The following is a 13765-nucleotide window of genomic DNA, read 5'->3' on the forward strand; positions in this document are numbered from 1 at the left end:
GACGGCCATCACCCGATGCAAGATAATGACTGTAAGCATGGTTTTTATAACAACAGCATAATAAGAAAGGCACCAAAACGCATGAAGCTAAAAGAATATCTGTAAAGGGAAGTAAAGGTGACAACTAAAGATGACCTAGTTAAGGAAATTGAGGAAGTACCCAATCAATGATTTGGACATGGCACCATATTTAGTGGATGACAATCAACAACAGATTGACACTATACAATCTATTCATACGGCTAATACCAATATAACACAATCTGTCATAACTACTGTATATCAAGAATATCAACGAAAAGGAGCATTACTCTGGTTTGGCTGCTATGAATTTTTTTTCGTCGGTTGATGAAGACTATGGGGTTGACCCTAACAGACCTAATGCTGTGGAGGATGCTGTAGAGGATGCTGTAGAGGATGCTGTAGAGGATGCTGTGGAGGATGAAGACAACTTGGCATAACAATTCCTCACAAACAACTCTGCGAATCAGATAATTCTCTCGTGTCAGAATGTTGACCCATTAGCACCATCACAGAACTATGAATTAGAACTTTACAAACAAACAGTAAACCTTATTATCACCTTTACATCTTCTTATCACCTTTACAATTCTGAAAAAGTATCCATTTAATTATTAGCATTCATTATTTGTGACTGGGCCTACGAAAACAGGGCATGTGGGCACATGATTTTTGCCTACTTTTTCAAACTTCTTTGACTCATAATGTTTTATACCAATATGCTATGGCAATGAAATTTTTAACACTTAGTGAGCATTTAATTGGTAATATGATACAAGTTACAGAATGCAAATATTCGGTTCCAGTATTGAGTTATGACATTTAGTGTGACGGGGTGTAGTTTGTGCCCACATGCCCTGTTTTCGCAGGCCTGGTCACATTTAAAAACATCACTTTCAAAAGTTGTATAGTAGCATAAATAATATCGTATAGTAGCATAAATAATATCATAATATGAACTGGTGTACAGAACCAAATTAATGAAGTCCTAATGAAGTCCTAAATCATATGAAACTCATTGCTAAAATCATAGTTTTGATAGAATACTGATAGCTGTAGAGTGGATTCACAAGTATGAGCAATAGGGCAATGACCTTCCCCATCCAGACTGCTGTACGTAACAGTAATACTAGGTGTAATGCAAACACTGCAGCCAGTAGTGCCCTGCAACCCCAACCTGGCTGGTCCGCTTGCTCAGAACTGATCAGAGGCCCGACCAATGAAGAGGCTAGTGTGAATTTAATTTATAAATCTTCTGAAGTTTTGTTGCAGGAGGCTAGGATGAAAGTAGCCAATGAGATCAGCCTTCAGTTTAAACTAGTGCCGTCCGCCTAGTGTGAAATTTCATTGGTTATTTCTATTCATGAGATATTTTTGCTTACGAGGTAATGCTAAAAACACCACGTGCTGAAGATTTGAATTTGAGATGGCGTCTGAGGAGTCACGAATGGTATGTAGATTGTAATGTAATAGTTACTATAAAAAACATTTCTTTTGCTATGAGTACACGTAACAAATGTCAACCGACAAGTTGTCAAAAATGGCAAAGGTGTAAAAAATGGCACCTAGGAGTATTTGTTACGTGTAGGCACTTAGTTTACCTTTGGAGATTTGGTTTGATGACTGCATAAATCGTTTTGCACAGGCAATAAGAGGAAAGCGATGATAATAAGCGGCACACCTGTTGCAAAACGAACACGCTTTGGTACGTTAATGTGTTTAGTTACATCTGCTGTTGACAATGTATAATTATTTTGTATAATCAAGACACACGGTAGTGTGTCGTGTGGCCCAAGAAGCCGGCGCGCAACACCCGTGAGTATATTGACAGGAAGGAAGAAAACGCAATTTTCGCACCTCCGTAGATCTGTGCTGCCTTGATGAAACAAGACGATTTTTGCTGTGGACATTCCCTCCACCTTCAGCACTCCACATCCCAAATTTGAGCAAAATCGCTTCGCGCGTTCCCGAGATATGCGACTTCAAAAATTGGCTTAGTTTCTTCGTTTTTTTTTTTCTTCTTATTTTTCTTCCTCTTTTCGCACACTTACAAAAACTGCTATAAAACGCGAACGCCATATCCGATTGCCTTGAAATTTGGCACACAGAAGGGGGGTATAAAGGCGCATCTCTGTACCAACTTTGGTTGGAATACGATACACAGGCAAAGAGTTATGAGCGATTATTCACGAAAAATAACACCAATATGTTGTCACGCCTACAGGGTAAACCGCGTATGGGAAGAAGCTGAAAATCGGTGGGTGAATAGGTTAACTATTGAACCTCAAACCTTTTGTGGTTTGAAAGAAATCGAGCTAAAAACCAGGAAGATACAACGAAAAAACCAACAGTGTGTAACAATTATGCAATCAAGATTAGCTAATAAAAAACTATTACTTGCCATGCCTACCAGATAAACCGCTTGGGGTAATGCTTTGAAAATCGCTGTATAGATGGAGTAATCATCTTAGAAAGGCTCTTCAATGGTGTAGAAGAATCAGACTTAAAGCCACGGAGTTATAACACGAAATCCAACTTGGTGCAGCAAGTGCGAGATCGAGATACTCTAATAGAGCAGTCATCCTAATAGAGCAGTCACCCTGAAGAGAATTCAAGAGATCAGCTAGAAACAGGTAACCTGTATAGAGATCAGCTACAAACAATTCACCCTGTAGAGTGATCAGCTACAAACAATTCACCCTGTAGAGAGATCAGCTAGAAAAAGTTACCTTGTAGGGAGTTCATGCAACTATGGAAAGAGATAGTTCAACTAGAAGAAATCACCTTGTAGAGTTCAGCTGCAAAGAAACTACTATGTAGAGAGTTCAACTACAAACAAATCGCCCTGTAGAGAGATCAATAGAAGAAGCTACCTTGTTATTATTGTTTATTATTATTATTATTATTATTAATACTTTACAGAACTGTACAGATCAATAAACAAAATTAAACAATATTTAAGAGCTTATAACAATTAAATTACAGAACTAAAGGTCTACCAGTGTCTTGCACTGGTAGCCATAATTAATTACTTACAAATTACAATAAGCTATATAACTACAAATAATAATTACAAGGGGTAGTATAAAGAGTACAAGTTAAAGAATAAAATAATTTGTAGGAGCTGGAATGTTTAAACATTTGGAACAGGGCAACGGAAATAAAAAGTATATAGGTTATTACTGTCAAAATTGTTAACAAAATGATTCCTTGTAGATAGTTCAGCTACAAAGAAACCATCATGTAGAGAAATCAGCTACAAAAAAATCACCTGTAGAGAGTTCAATTACAAACAAATCTCCCTGTAGAGAGATCAGCTAGAAGAAATTATCTTGTAGAGAGTTCATCTTCAAACAAATCACCCTGTAGAAAGATCAGCTAGAAGGAGTCACCTAGTTCAGTTACAAAGAAACCATCATGTAGAGAGTTCAGCTGCAAACAAATCTCCCTGTAGAGAGATCAGCTACAAACAAATCACCCTGTAGAAGATCAGCTAGAAGCAGTCACCTTGTAGAGAGTTCAGCTACAAAGAACCATCATGTAGAGAGTTCAGCTGCAAAGAAATCACCTGTAGAGAGTTCAGCTACAAACAAATCTCCCTGTAGAGAGATCAGCTAGAAGAAGTTTCCTTGTAGAGAGTTCAGCTACAAACAAATCACCCTCTTGAAAGATCAGCTAGAAGAAGTCACCTTGTAGAGAGTTCAGTTACAAAGGAACCACCACGTAGAGAGTTCAGCTACAAACTAGTGACCTTGTAGAGACATCAGTTACCTTGTAGAGAGTTCAGCTGCAAACAAATCACCTGTAGAGAGTTCAGCTACAAACAAATCACCCTGTAGAAAGATCAGCTAGAAGAAGTCACCTTGTAGAGAGTTCAACTACAAAGAACCATCATGTAGAGAGATCAGCAGCAAACAAATCACCTGTAGAGAGTTCAGCTACAAACAAATCTCCCTGTAGAGAGATCAGCTAGAAGAAGTTTCCTTGTAGATAGTTCAGCTACAAACAAATCACCGTGTAGAAAGATCAGCTAGAAGAAGTTACCTTGTAGAGAGTTCAGCTACAAAGAAACCATCATGTAGAGAGTTCAGCTGCAAACAAATCACCTGTAGAGAGATCAGCTAGAAGAAGTTTCCTTGTAGATAGTTCAGCTACAAACAAATCACCCTGTAGAAAGATCAGCTAGAAGAAGTTACCTTGTAGAGAGTTCAGCTACAAAGAAACCATCATGAAGAAAGTTCAGCTGCAAACAAATCTCCCTGTAGAGAGTTCAGTTAGAAGAAGTTACCTTGTAGAGAGTTCTGCTACAAAGAACCATCATGTAGAGAGTTCAGCTGCAAAGAAATCACCTGTAGAGGGTTCAGCTACAAATAAATCTCCCTGTAGAGAGATCAGCTAGAAGAAGTTTCCTTGTAGAGAGTTCAGCTACAAACAAATCACCCTCTTGAAAGATCAGCTAGAAGAAGTCACCTTGTAGAGAGTTCAGTTACAAAGGAACCACCACGTAGAGGGTTCAGCTACAAACTAGTGACCTTGTAGAGACATCAGTTACCTTGTAGATAGTTCAGCTACAAACAAATCACCCAAACAAATCTCCCTGTAGAGAGTTCAGTTAGAAGAAGTTACCTTGTAGAGAGTTCTGCTACAAAGAACCATCATGTAGAGAGTTCAGCTGCAAAGAAATCACCTGTAGAGAGTTCAGCTACAAATAAATCTCCCTGTAGAGAGATCAGCTAGAAGAAGTTTCCTTGTATAGAGTTCAGCTCAAACAAATCACCCTGTAGAAAGATCAGCTAGAAGAAGTTACCTTGTGGAGAGTTCAGCTACAAAGAAACCATCATGTAGAGAGTCCAGCTGCAAACAAATCACCTGTAGAGAGTTCAGCTACAAACAAATCTCCTTGTAGAAAGATCAGCTAGAAGAAGTTTCCTTGTATAGAGTTCAACTCAAACAAATCACCCTGTAGAAAGATCGGCTAGAAGAAGTAACCTGGTAGAGAGTTCAGCTACAAAGAAAGCATCATGTAGAGAGTTCAGCTGCAAAGAAATCACCTGTAGAGAGTTCAGCTACAAACAAATCTCCCTGTAGAGAGATCAGCCAGAATAAGTCTCCTTGTAGAGAGTTCAGCTACAAACAAATCACCCTTTAGAAAGTTTAGCTAGAAGAAGTTACCTTGTGGAGAGTTCAGCTATAAAGAAACCATCATGTAGAGAGTTCAGCTGCAAACAAATTACCTGTAGAGAGTTCAGCTACAAACAAATCTCCCTGTAGAGAGATAAGCTAGAAGAAATTACCTTGTAGAGAGTTCAGTTACAAAGAAACCACCATGTAGAGAGTTCAGCTGCAAAGAAATCACCCTGTAGAAAATTCAGCCACAAACAAATTGCCCTGTAGAAAGATCAGTTATAAGAAGTTACCTTGTAGAGAGTTCAGATACAAAGAAACCATTCTGTAAAGAACTCAGCTGCAAACAAATCTCCTGCACAGAATTCAGCTACAAACAAATCACCCTGTCGAGAGATCAGCTAAAAGAAGTTACCTTGTAGATAGTTCAGCTACAAATAAATCACCCTGTAGATAGATCAGCTAGAAGAAGTTACCTTGTAGATTGTTCAGCTACAAACATTCACCCTGCAGAGAGAGCAGCAAGAAGAAGTCACCTTGTAGAGTGTTCAGTTACAAAGAAACCATCATGGAGAGTTCTATGATAAATATATGTATTATATATATAATTTGTACATTTACTGATAAAATCAGAAATATTTAAAGTACATCTGCTTCACATTTTCTTCTTCTTGTAGTAAAGAAAAAAAGACAGGTTAAAAAAGTCCCAAAGCTGGCCATAGGCCGGCTTTGGGGTATACAAATACAAAAAGAATTGAAATCTAATCCAAAACAGCCAAGCTGTAAAAAAAGTGTGCGGCCCTCAAAAAGGCTATGGTGAAAAAAGATGTGAAATCCAAGGTGGCGGCCAAGAAATGGCTGTGATGGTAGGTTAATGGTAAAAATTTTAGTAACGGCAATTTAGGTGAATTTTTTTGCCAAGACTAAGTGGCACAAAAATTCACTTGAATTGTCGTTATTAAAATTTTTACCATTAACCTACCATCACAACCATTTCTTGGCCGCCACCTTGGATTTCACATCTTTTTTCACCATAGCCTTTTTGAGGGCCGCACACTTTTTTTACAGCTTGGCTGTTTTGGATTAGATTATTTTGTACAGCAAAGAGAGCAGCAAATGAGGAAGGTGAAAATAAAGTGTAATTCTACATAATCTGTTTTATAGTATATGTAGGCACCAGCACTAGCCAGACCACCACCACAATTGAGCAAAGTAAGGCATCTGAATGCCAAAGCAAGCTGGGACCACAGATTGTGGTGTCTTTGCTATTGCTACTGCTACCTCACTTCTACATGGAATAAATCCTAGTGAATACACACAATCACTGATACGATCTCATTTAATCCAGTGTTTTGAAAATCTTGATTTAACACCATTTCCTTAAGTCAAATATAGCTACATGTACTACAAATCAAGACACACGGTAGTGTGTCGTGCGGCCCAAGAAGCCGGCGCGCAACCCCGTGAGTATATTGACAGGAAGAAAGAAAACGCAATTTTCGCACCTCCGTAGCTCTGTGCTGCCTTGATGAAACAAGACAAATTTTGCTGTGTACATTCCCTCCAACTTCAGTACTCCACATTCCAAATTTGAGCGAAATCGCTTCAGGCATTCCTGAGATATGCGACTTCAAGTATTGGCTTAGTTTCTTCGTTTTTTTTTTTCTTCTTATTTTTCTTCCTCTTTTCGCACACTTACAAAAACTGCTATAAAACGCGAACGCGTTATCCGATTGCCTTGAAATTTGGCACACAGAAGGGGGATATAAAGGCACATCTCTGTACCAACTTTGGCTGGAATACCATAAACAGGCAAAGAGTTATGAGCGATTATGCACGAAAAATAACACCAATATGTTGTCACGCCTACAGGGTAAACCGTGTATGGGAAGAAGCTGAAAATCGGTGGGTGAATAGGTTAACCATTGAACCTCAAACCTTTTGTGGTTTGAAAGAAATCGAGCTAAAAACCAGGAAGATACAGCGAAAAAATCAACAGTGTGTAACAATTATGCAATCGAGATTAGCTAATTTTTAATATTTTTATTTTATTATTATTATTATTATGCTTGCCACGCCTACCAGATAAACCACTCGGGGTAATGCTTTGAAAATCGCTGTGCAGATGGAGTTATCATCTTAGAAAGGCTCTTCAATGGTGTAGAAGAATCAGACTTAAAGCCACGGAGTTATAACACGAAATCCAACTTGGTGTAGCAAGTGCGAGATTGAGATACTCTAATAGAGCAGTCATCCTAATAGAGCAGTCACCCTGAACAGAATTCAAGAGATCAGTTAGAAATAAGTAACCTGCATAGAGATCAGCTACAAACAAATCACCCTGTAGAGAGTTCAGCTACAAACAATTCACCCTGTTCAGACATCAGTTAAAAGAAGTTTTCTTGTAGAGAGTTCAGTTACAAACAAATCACCCTGTTGAAAGATCAGCTAGAAGATGTCACCTTATAGATAGTTCAGTTACAAAGAAACCACCATGTAGAGAATTTAGCTACAAACTAGTGACCCTGTAGATACATCAGCTAGAAGAAGTTACCTTGTAGAGAGTTCAGCTACAAAGAAACCATTCTGTAAAGAGCTCAGCTGCAAACAAATCACCTATACAGAATTCAGCTACAAACAAATCACCCTGTAGAGAGATCAGCTACAAACAAATCATCCTGTAGAGAGATCAGCTAGAAGAAGTTACCTTGTAGATAGTTCAGCTACAAACAATTCACCCTGTACAGAGCTCAGTTAAAAGAGGTTTCCTTGTAGAGAGTTCAGCTACAGACAAATCACCCTGTAGAGAGATCAGTTAGAAGAAGTTACCTTGTAGATCGTTCAGCTACAAACAATTCACCCTGTAAAGAGATCAGCTAGAAGAAATTACCTTGTAGAGAGTTCAGCTACAAAGAAACCATCATGTAGAGAATTCAGCCGCAAACAAATCATGTATAGAGAGTTCAGCTACAAACAAATCTCCCTGTAGAGAGATCAGCTAGAAGAAGTTTCCTTGTAGAGAGTTCTGCTACAAACAAATCACCCTGTAGAAAGATCAGCTAGAAGAAATCACCTTGTAGAGAGTTCAGCTTCAAAGAAACAATCATGTGAGAGTTCAGGTACAAACAAATTGTCCTGTAGAGAGATCAGCTAGAAGAAGTTACCTTGTAGAGAGTTCAGCTACAAAGAAACCATCATGTAGATAGTTCAGGTACAAACAAATCACCCTGTAGAAAGATCAGCTTTAGAAGAAATCACCTTGTAGAGAGTTCAGCTACAAAGAAACCATCATGTAGAGAGTTCAGCTACAAACAAATCGGCCTGTAGAGAGATCAGCTAGAAGAAATTACCTTGTAGAGAGTTCAGCTACAAAGAAACCATCATGTAGAGAGTTCAGCTGCAAACAAATCACCTGTAGAGAGTTACGCTACAAACAAATCTCCCTGTAGAGAGATCAGCTAGAAGAAGTCACCTTGCAGGGAGTTCAGTTACAAAGAAATAAACCATGTAGAGAGTTCAGCTGCAAACAAATCACCTGTAGAGAGTTCAGCTAGAAACAAGTCACCCTGTAGAGAGATCAGCTAGAAACAAGTCACCTTGTAGAAAGTTCAGCTAGAAGAAGTCACATTGTAGAGCTACAAAGAAACTACCATGTAGAGTTCAGCTGCAAACAAATCACCCTGTAGAGAACTCAGCTACAAACAAATCGCCCTGTAGAAAGATTAGCTAGAAGAAGTTACCTTATAGGGAGTTCAGCTATGAACAGATCACCCTGTAGAGAGTTCAGCTACAAACAAATCAGCCTGTAGAGAGTTCAGCTACAAACAAATCACCCTGTAGAGAGTTCAGTTACAAAGAAACCACCATGTAGAGAGTTCAGCTGCAAAAAAAATCAATCACTCTGTTGAGAGTTCAGCTAGAAGAAGTCACCTTGTAGAGAGTTAAGCTGCAAATAAATCACCCTGTAGAGAATTCAGCTACAAACAAATCACCCTGTAGAAACATCAGCTAGAAGAAGTTACCTTGTAGAGAGTTCAGCTACAAAGAAACCACCATGTAGAGAGTTCAGCTGGAAACAAATCACCTGTAGAGAGTTCAGCTGCAAACAAATCACCTGTAGAGAGTTCAGCTAGAAACAAGTCACCCTGTAGAGAGATCAGCTAAAAACAAGTCACCCTGTAGAGAGTTCAGCTAGAAGAAGTCACATTGTAGAGAATTCAGCTACAAAGAAACTACCACGTAGAGAGTTCAGCTGCAAACAAATCATCCTGTAGAGAGTTCAGCTAGAAGAAGTCACCTTTTAGAGAGTTCAGCTACAAAGCAACCACCATGTAAAGAGTTCAGCTGCAAAAAGCTCAATAACCTTGTAGAAAGATCGGCTAGAAGAAGTTACCTTGTAGAGAGTTCAGCTACAAAGAAACCACCATGTAGAGAATTCAGCTGCAAACAAATCACCTATAGAGAGTTCAGCTAGAAACAAGTCACCCTGTAGAGAGTTCAGCTAGAAGAAGTCACATTGTAAACTCCCATGTAGAGAGTTCAGCTGCAAACAAATCACCCTGTAGAGAACTCAGCTACAAACAAATATGCAGTGTAAAAAGATCAGCTAGAAGAAGTTACCTTGGAGAGAGTTCAGCTACAACGAAACCACCATGTAGAGAATTCAGCTACAAACAAATCACCTGTAGAGAGTTCAGCTAGAAACAAGTCACCCTGTAGAGAGATCAGCTAGAAACAAGTCACCTTGTAGAGAGTTCACCTAGAAGAAGTCACGTTGTAGAGAGTTCAGCTACAAACAAATCACCCTGTAGAGAGATCAGCTAGAAGAAGTCACCTTGTAGAGAGTTCAGCTATAAAGAAACCACCATGTAGAGAATTCAGCTGCAAACAAACACCCTGTAGAGAACTCAGCTACAAACAAATCGCCCTGTAGAAAGATCAGCTAGAAGAAGTTACCTTGTAGGGATTTCAGCTACAAACAAATCACCCTGTAGAGAGTTCAGCTACAAAGAAACCATTCTGTAAAGAGCTCAGCTGCAAACAAATCACTTGTACAGAATTCAGCTACAAACAAATCACCATGTAGAGATCAGCTAGAAGAAATTACCTTGTAGATAGTTCAGCTACAAACAAATCACCCTGTAGAAAGATCAGTTAGAAGAAGTTACCTTGGAGAAAGTTCAGCTACAAAGAAACCATTTTGTAAAGAGCTCAGCTGCAAACAAATCACCTGTACAGAATTCAACTACGAACAAATCACCCATCAGCTATATGAAGTTACCTTGTAGATAGTTCAGCTACAAACAAATCTCCCTGTAGAGAGATCAGCTAGAAGAAATTACCTTGTAGAGAGTTCAGCTACAAAGAAACCACCATGTAGAGAGTTCAGCTGCAAAGAAATCACCCTGTAGAAAATTCTGCCAGAAACAAATTGCCCTGTAGTAAGATCAGTTAGAAGAAGTTACCTTTTAGAGAGTTCAGCTACAAAGAAACCATTCTGTAAAGTTAGATCAACTGATAGCGTCTTGATTATCAAGTTGTCCAGGTCATTTACAAATCACCTATACAGAATTCAGCTACAAACACATCACCCTGTAGAGAGATCAGCTAGAAGAAGTTACCTTGTAGATCGTTCAGCTACAAACAATTCACCCTGTAGAGAGAGCAATTAGAAGAAGTCACCTTGTAGAGTGTTCAGTTACAAAGAAACCACCATGGAGATTTCTGTAATCAATATAATATTATGTGACCGGATTTGCGAAAAGGGGTCTTCCACACACATCCAATTCCGTAACCGTTGGAGACCATAACTCAGTGTTCAAGTAACATATTAACCTGTCAATTTCACCATGTATTCAGCTATAGTGGTGCTCACCACTGTCCAAAATTCAAGGCAATAGCTCTTTCCAATCTGAAGTTATCAATTGTCAAAGTTGGCAAATTGGATGTGTGTGGAAGACCCCTTTTCGCAAATCCGGTCACATATGTATTATACAGTATATATAATTTGTACATTTACTGATAAAATATTTAAAGTACATCTACTTCATTTTTTCTTCTTCCTGTGGTAAAGAAAAAAACATAGGTTAAAAAGGTCCCAAAGCTGGCCTATGTATACAAATACAAAAAGAAATGAAATCTAATCCAAAACAGCCAAGCTGTAAAAAAGTGTGCGGCCCTCAGAAAGGCTATGGTGAAAAGAAAAAAGATGTGAAATCCAAGGTGGCGGCCAAGAAATGGCTGTGATGGTAGGTTAATGGCAAAAATTTTAATTACTACAATTTAGGTGAATTTGGTGCCGAATCCTAGTGGAGGAGGCAACGCTGAATTGTAATTAAAATTTTTGAGGCGGCACCAAATTCACCTCACACAGCAAAAATAGTGTTCCAGTACTACATATTCTAACCCCATCTTTATTCAGTATTGGAACAACTATTTAAAAAAAACTCATCAGGACTGCGGCCACAGCGTTGGAAGACGAGGTGGCAGATGAATTTGAAGACTTTGGCTTAAAATACTTGTAAAGAGACATCACTTCCGTTTGAACACTGACTTTCTAATAGCTATTGTAAAAATTAAAATTTCGTGAATAATATTTTCGTGATCACATGCAAATTCACAAAAATCACGAAAATTTGAGACCACGAAAATTTGGAGCTATACGGTAGTCAGATCAAAGCAGCTTAAGGACCCAAAACCCCTTACAACTCCATAGATTCATCATTACAAGCCAAAGAAAGGCATCGGCTACGAGAAGTAGTTGGTACCAGAATCATCCATGAAGATGAAAGAGTACCCACGGTGACATCTCTTTGGCAGCACTGGCTACGATCACGCTGGATTAGTCAAATGTGGCAGCAATCTAGTCAGCCAAACATTTATGGATCACTCCCACCCCTGAATGACTATGGCTGGAAACTGACTGACGGAAACTACCTCATTGAATGGGAATCCCCTGATACTCAACAGAAAATAAGGGATCACATTAAATTTTTGTTGAAAGGTTACAGCTGTAAAAGTGGCTGCAACACCATGAAATGTGACGGCAGAAAAGTGTGGTCCATAATTATGTCTTATTTGTGTAGCTACATAGTTATTGTGCATTGTTGTATTGGAGCTATGATGTTTCAGCTCCCTGGGATGCTATCACTAGCAAGCTGCCTATCCCAGTCACAAATCTATCAATCAATCAAACAGGGTGCCTAGCCAAAGCTGTACGAACATTGATGAATATAATAAATGTGAGAGTAGTAGTGAAGATGAAGAGACTGATTTTGAAGGAACCAGTTGTGATGAACCTGAAGAAGTATTTGAACCAATAGAGAAAAGATTGCAACTGAAGATGACTTGTATGACACCACTTATGGACACCACATTGTGTAATAATTTTTTGTACCGTATCAGCTTTTTTTGCATGTTAATGAGGTCACATCGAACCAGATAGTTGTCTTCACCATCTATTCTCAAAAATATTTTTAACAAATATACCACTGAATCTCTTCAAACAAACACTAACTCTCGCATCCATGTGGCACTTAAAAATCGCCATTTTTCACATTACATAATATTTACACTGCAACTAAAAACACTTTTGACTGAACTGCTTTTTCTCTCATTTTAAAACTTTGCACAGTTATAACAGATGTAATTAAATTATGAATATATTGAAATAAGAAACCTTAACTAAAATAATCGATATTGTCAATATTGAATGTTTTACCAATCTGGAGTGTTCTGTTAATATCCTAATACATAACATCCAATTGCTCTATTGAAAAGATGGACTTATTGCAATTTCAAGTCCAGAGTGAATGATGACATGCTACAGGCTGTGAGACCTTTTGTATATGACAGTTTAACATAGCTAGCCAGACATCAACTCTCAAGGTCACACAATTCAGTGACCTTTACAAGAGTTGATACCCAGGACTATGTTAGTGACACATGTGACAGTGTTAGTCTATTGACTGTGGTGGGCTAGTTGTCACCCTCAAAATCACTCTGTGTCTGAATGACTGATGGTGAACACTAGGACCACAATCAACTGACAAAGCTACTGACCAATACATGGTGCTGCAGTGTCTATATGATGTATACTGATACTGTCACTAGTCAATGATATGTTGAAACAGTTGCATCATAAGACACGTCATTTGTAGTCACCACATTAATGTACTATATATTAGTACCTTAAGGCACTGCATAGGTGATAGCTGGATGGCAGTGGGTGATTTTTCCAGGCTGCCAGTGTACATTCCAGATACATCGTAAATTTTTATACTTTCAGGATTCTTCATGTTATCAGGGATTGCAATATATGTCTTCATTCAATGATGACAGAAATGCAAGGTTGAAATAGATACCATTATCAACATTTTTGTTTATGGCATATCAATGGTACATTCTTCCTAGCTATATTTGCAAAGCCATCTATATACATATGGAGAAACAAGGACAAGATCAAAAGCAGTAGTGAGTATCGTACTTACATTTAGGAATTAATTTTTGTTATTATCATTGATGTGATTATTGAGGAATCTGTAATAGTGGTAAGTCGCTATAATTAGCATATAACACAGGTGCCACTATGTACATAAGGTGATGAAATGATTAATCACCT

At 38.4% G+C, this 13765-nt stretch overlaps 1 long non-coding RNA gene across 1 annotated transcript in view; it reads right to left on the reverse strand.

The window, feature by feature from the left end:
- Nucleotides 1-411: 411 nt before the first annotated feature.
- Nucleotides 412-13765, reverse strand: part of LOC136244982 (uncharacterized) — a 28328-nt gene continuing 14974 nt past the window's right edge. The window contains exons 2-3 of the long non-coding RNA XR_010695683.1: nt 584-612; nt 412-538 (exon numbers count right to left, since the gene is read on the reverse strand). This is a non-coding gene — a long non-coding RNA (uncharacterized lncRNA). The remainder of the gene's footprint in view (nt 539-583; nt 613-13765) is intronic.

This window comes from Dysidea avara, chromosome 14, assembly GCF_963678975.1.
Source record: "Dysidea avara chromosome 14, odDysAvar1.4, whole genome shotgun sequence".
In the NCBI taxonomy this organism is placed as follows: domain Eukaryota; kingdom Metazoa; phylum Porifera; class Demospongiae; order Dictyoceratida; family Dysideidae; genus Dysidea; species Dysidea avara.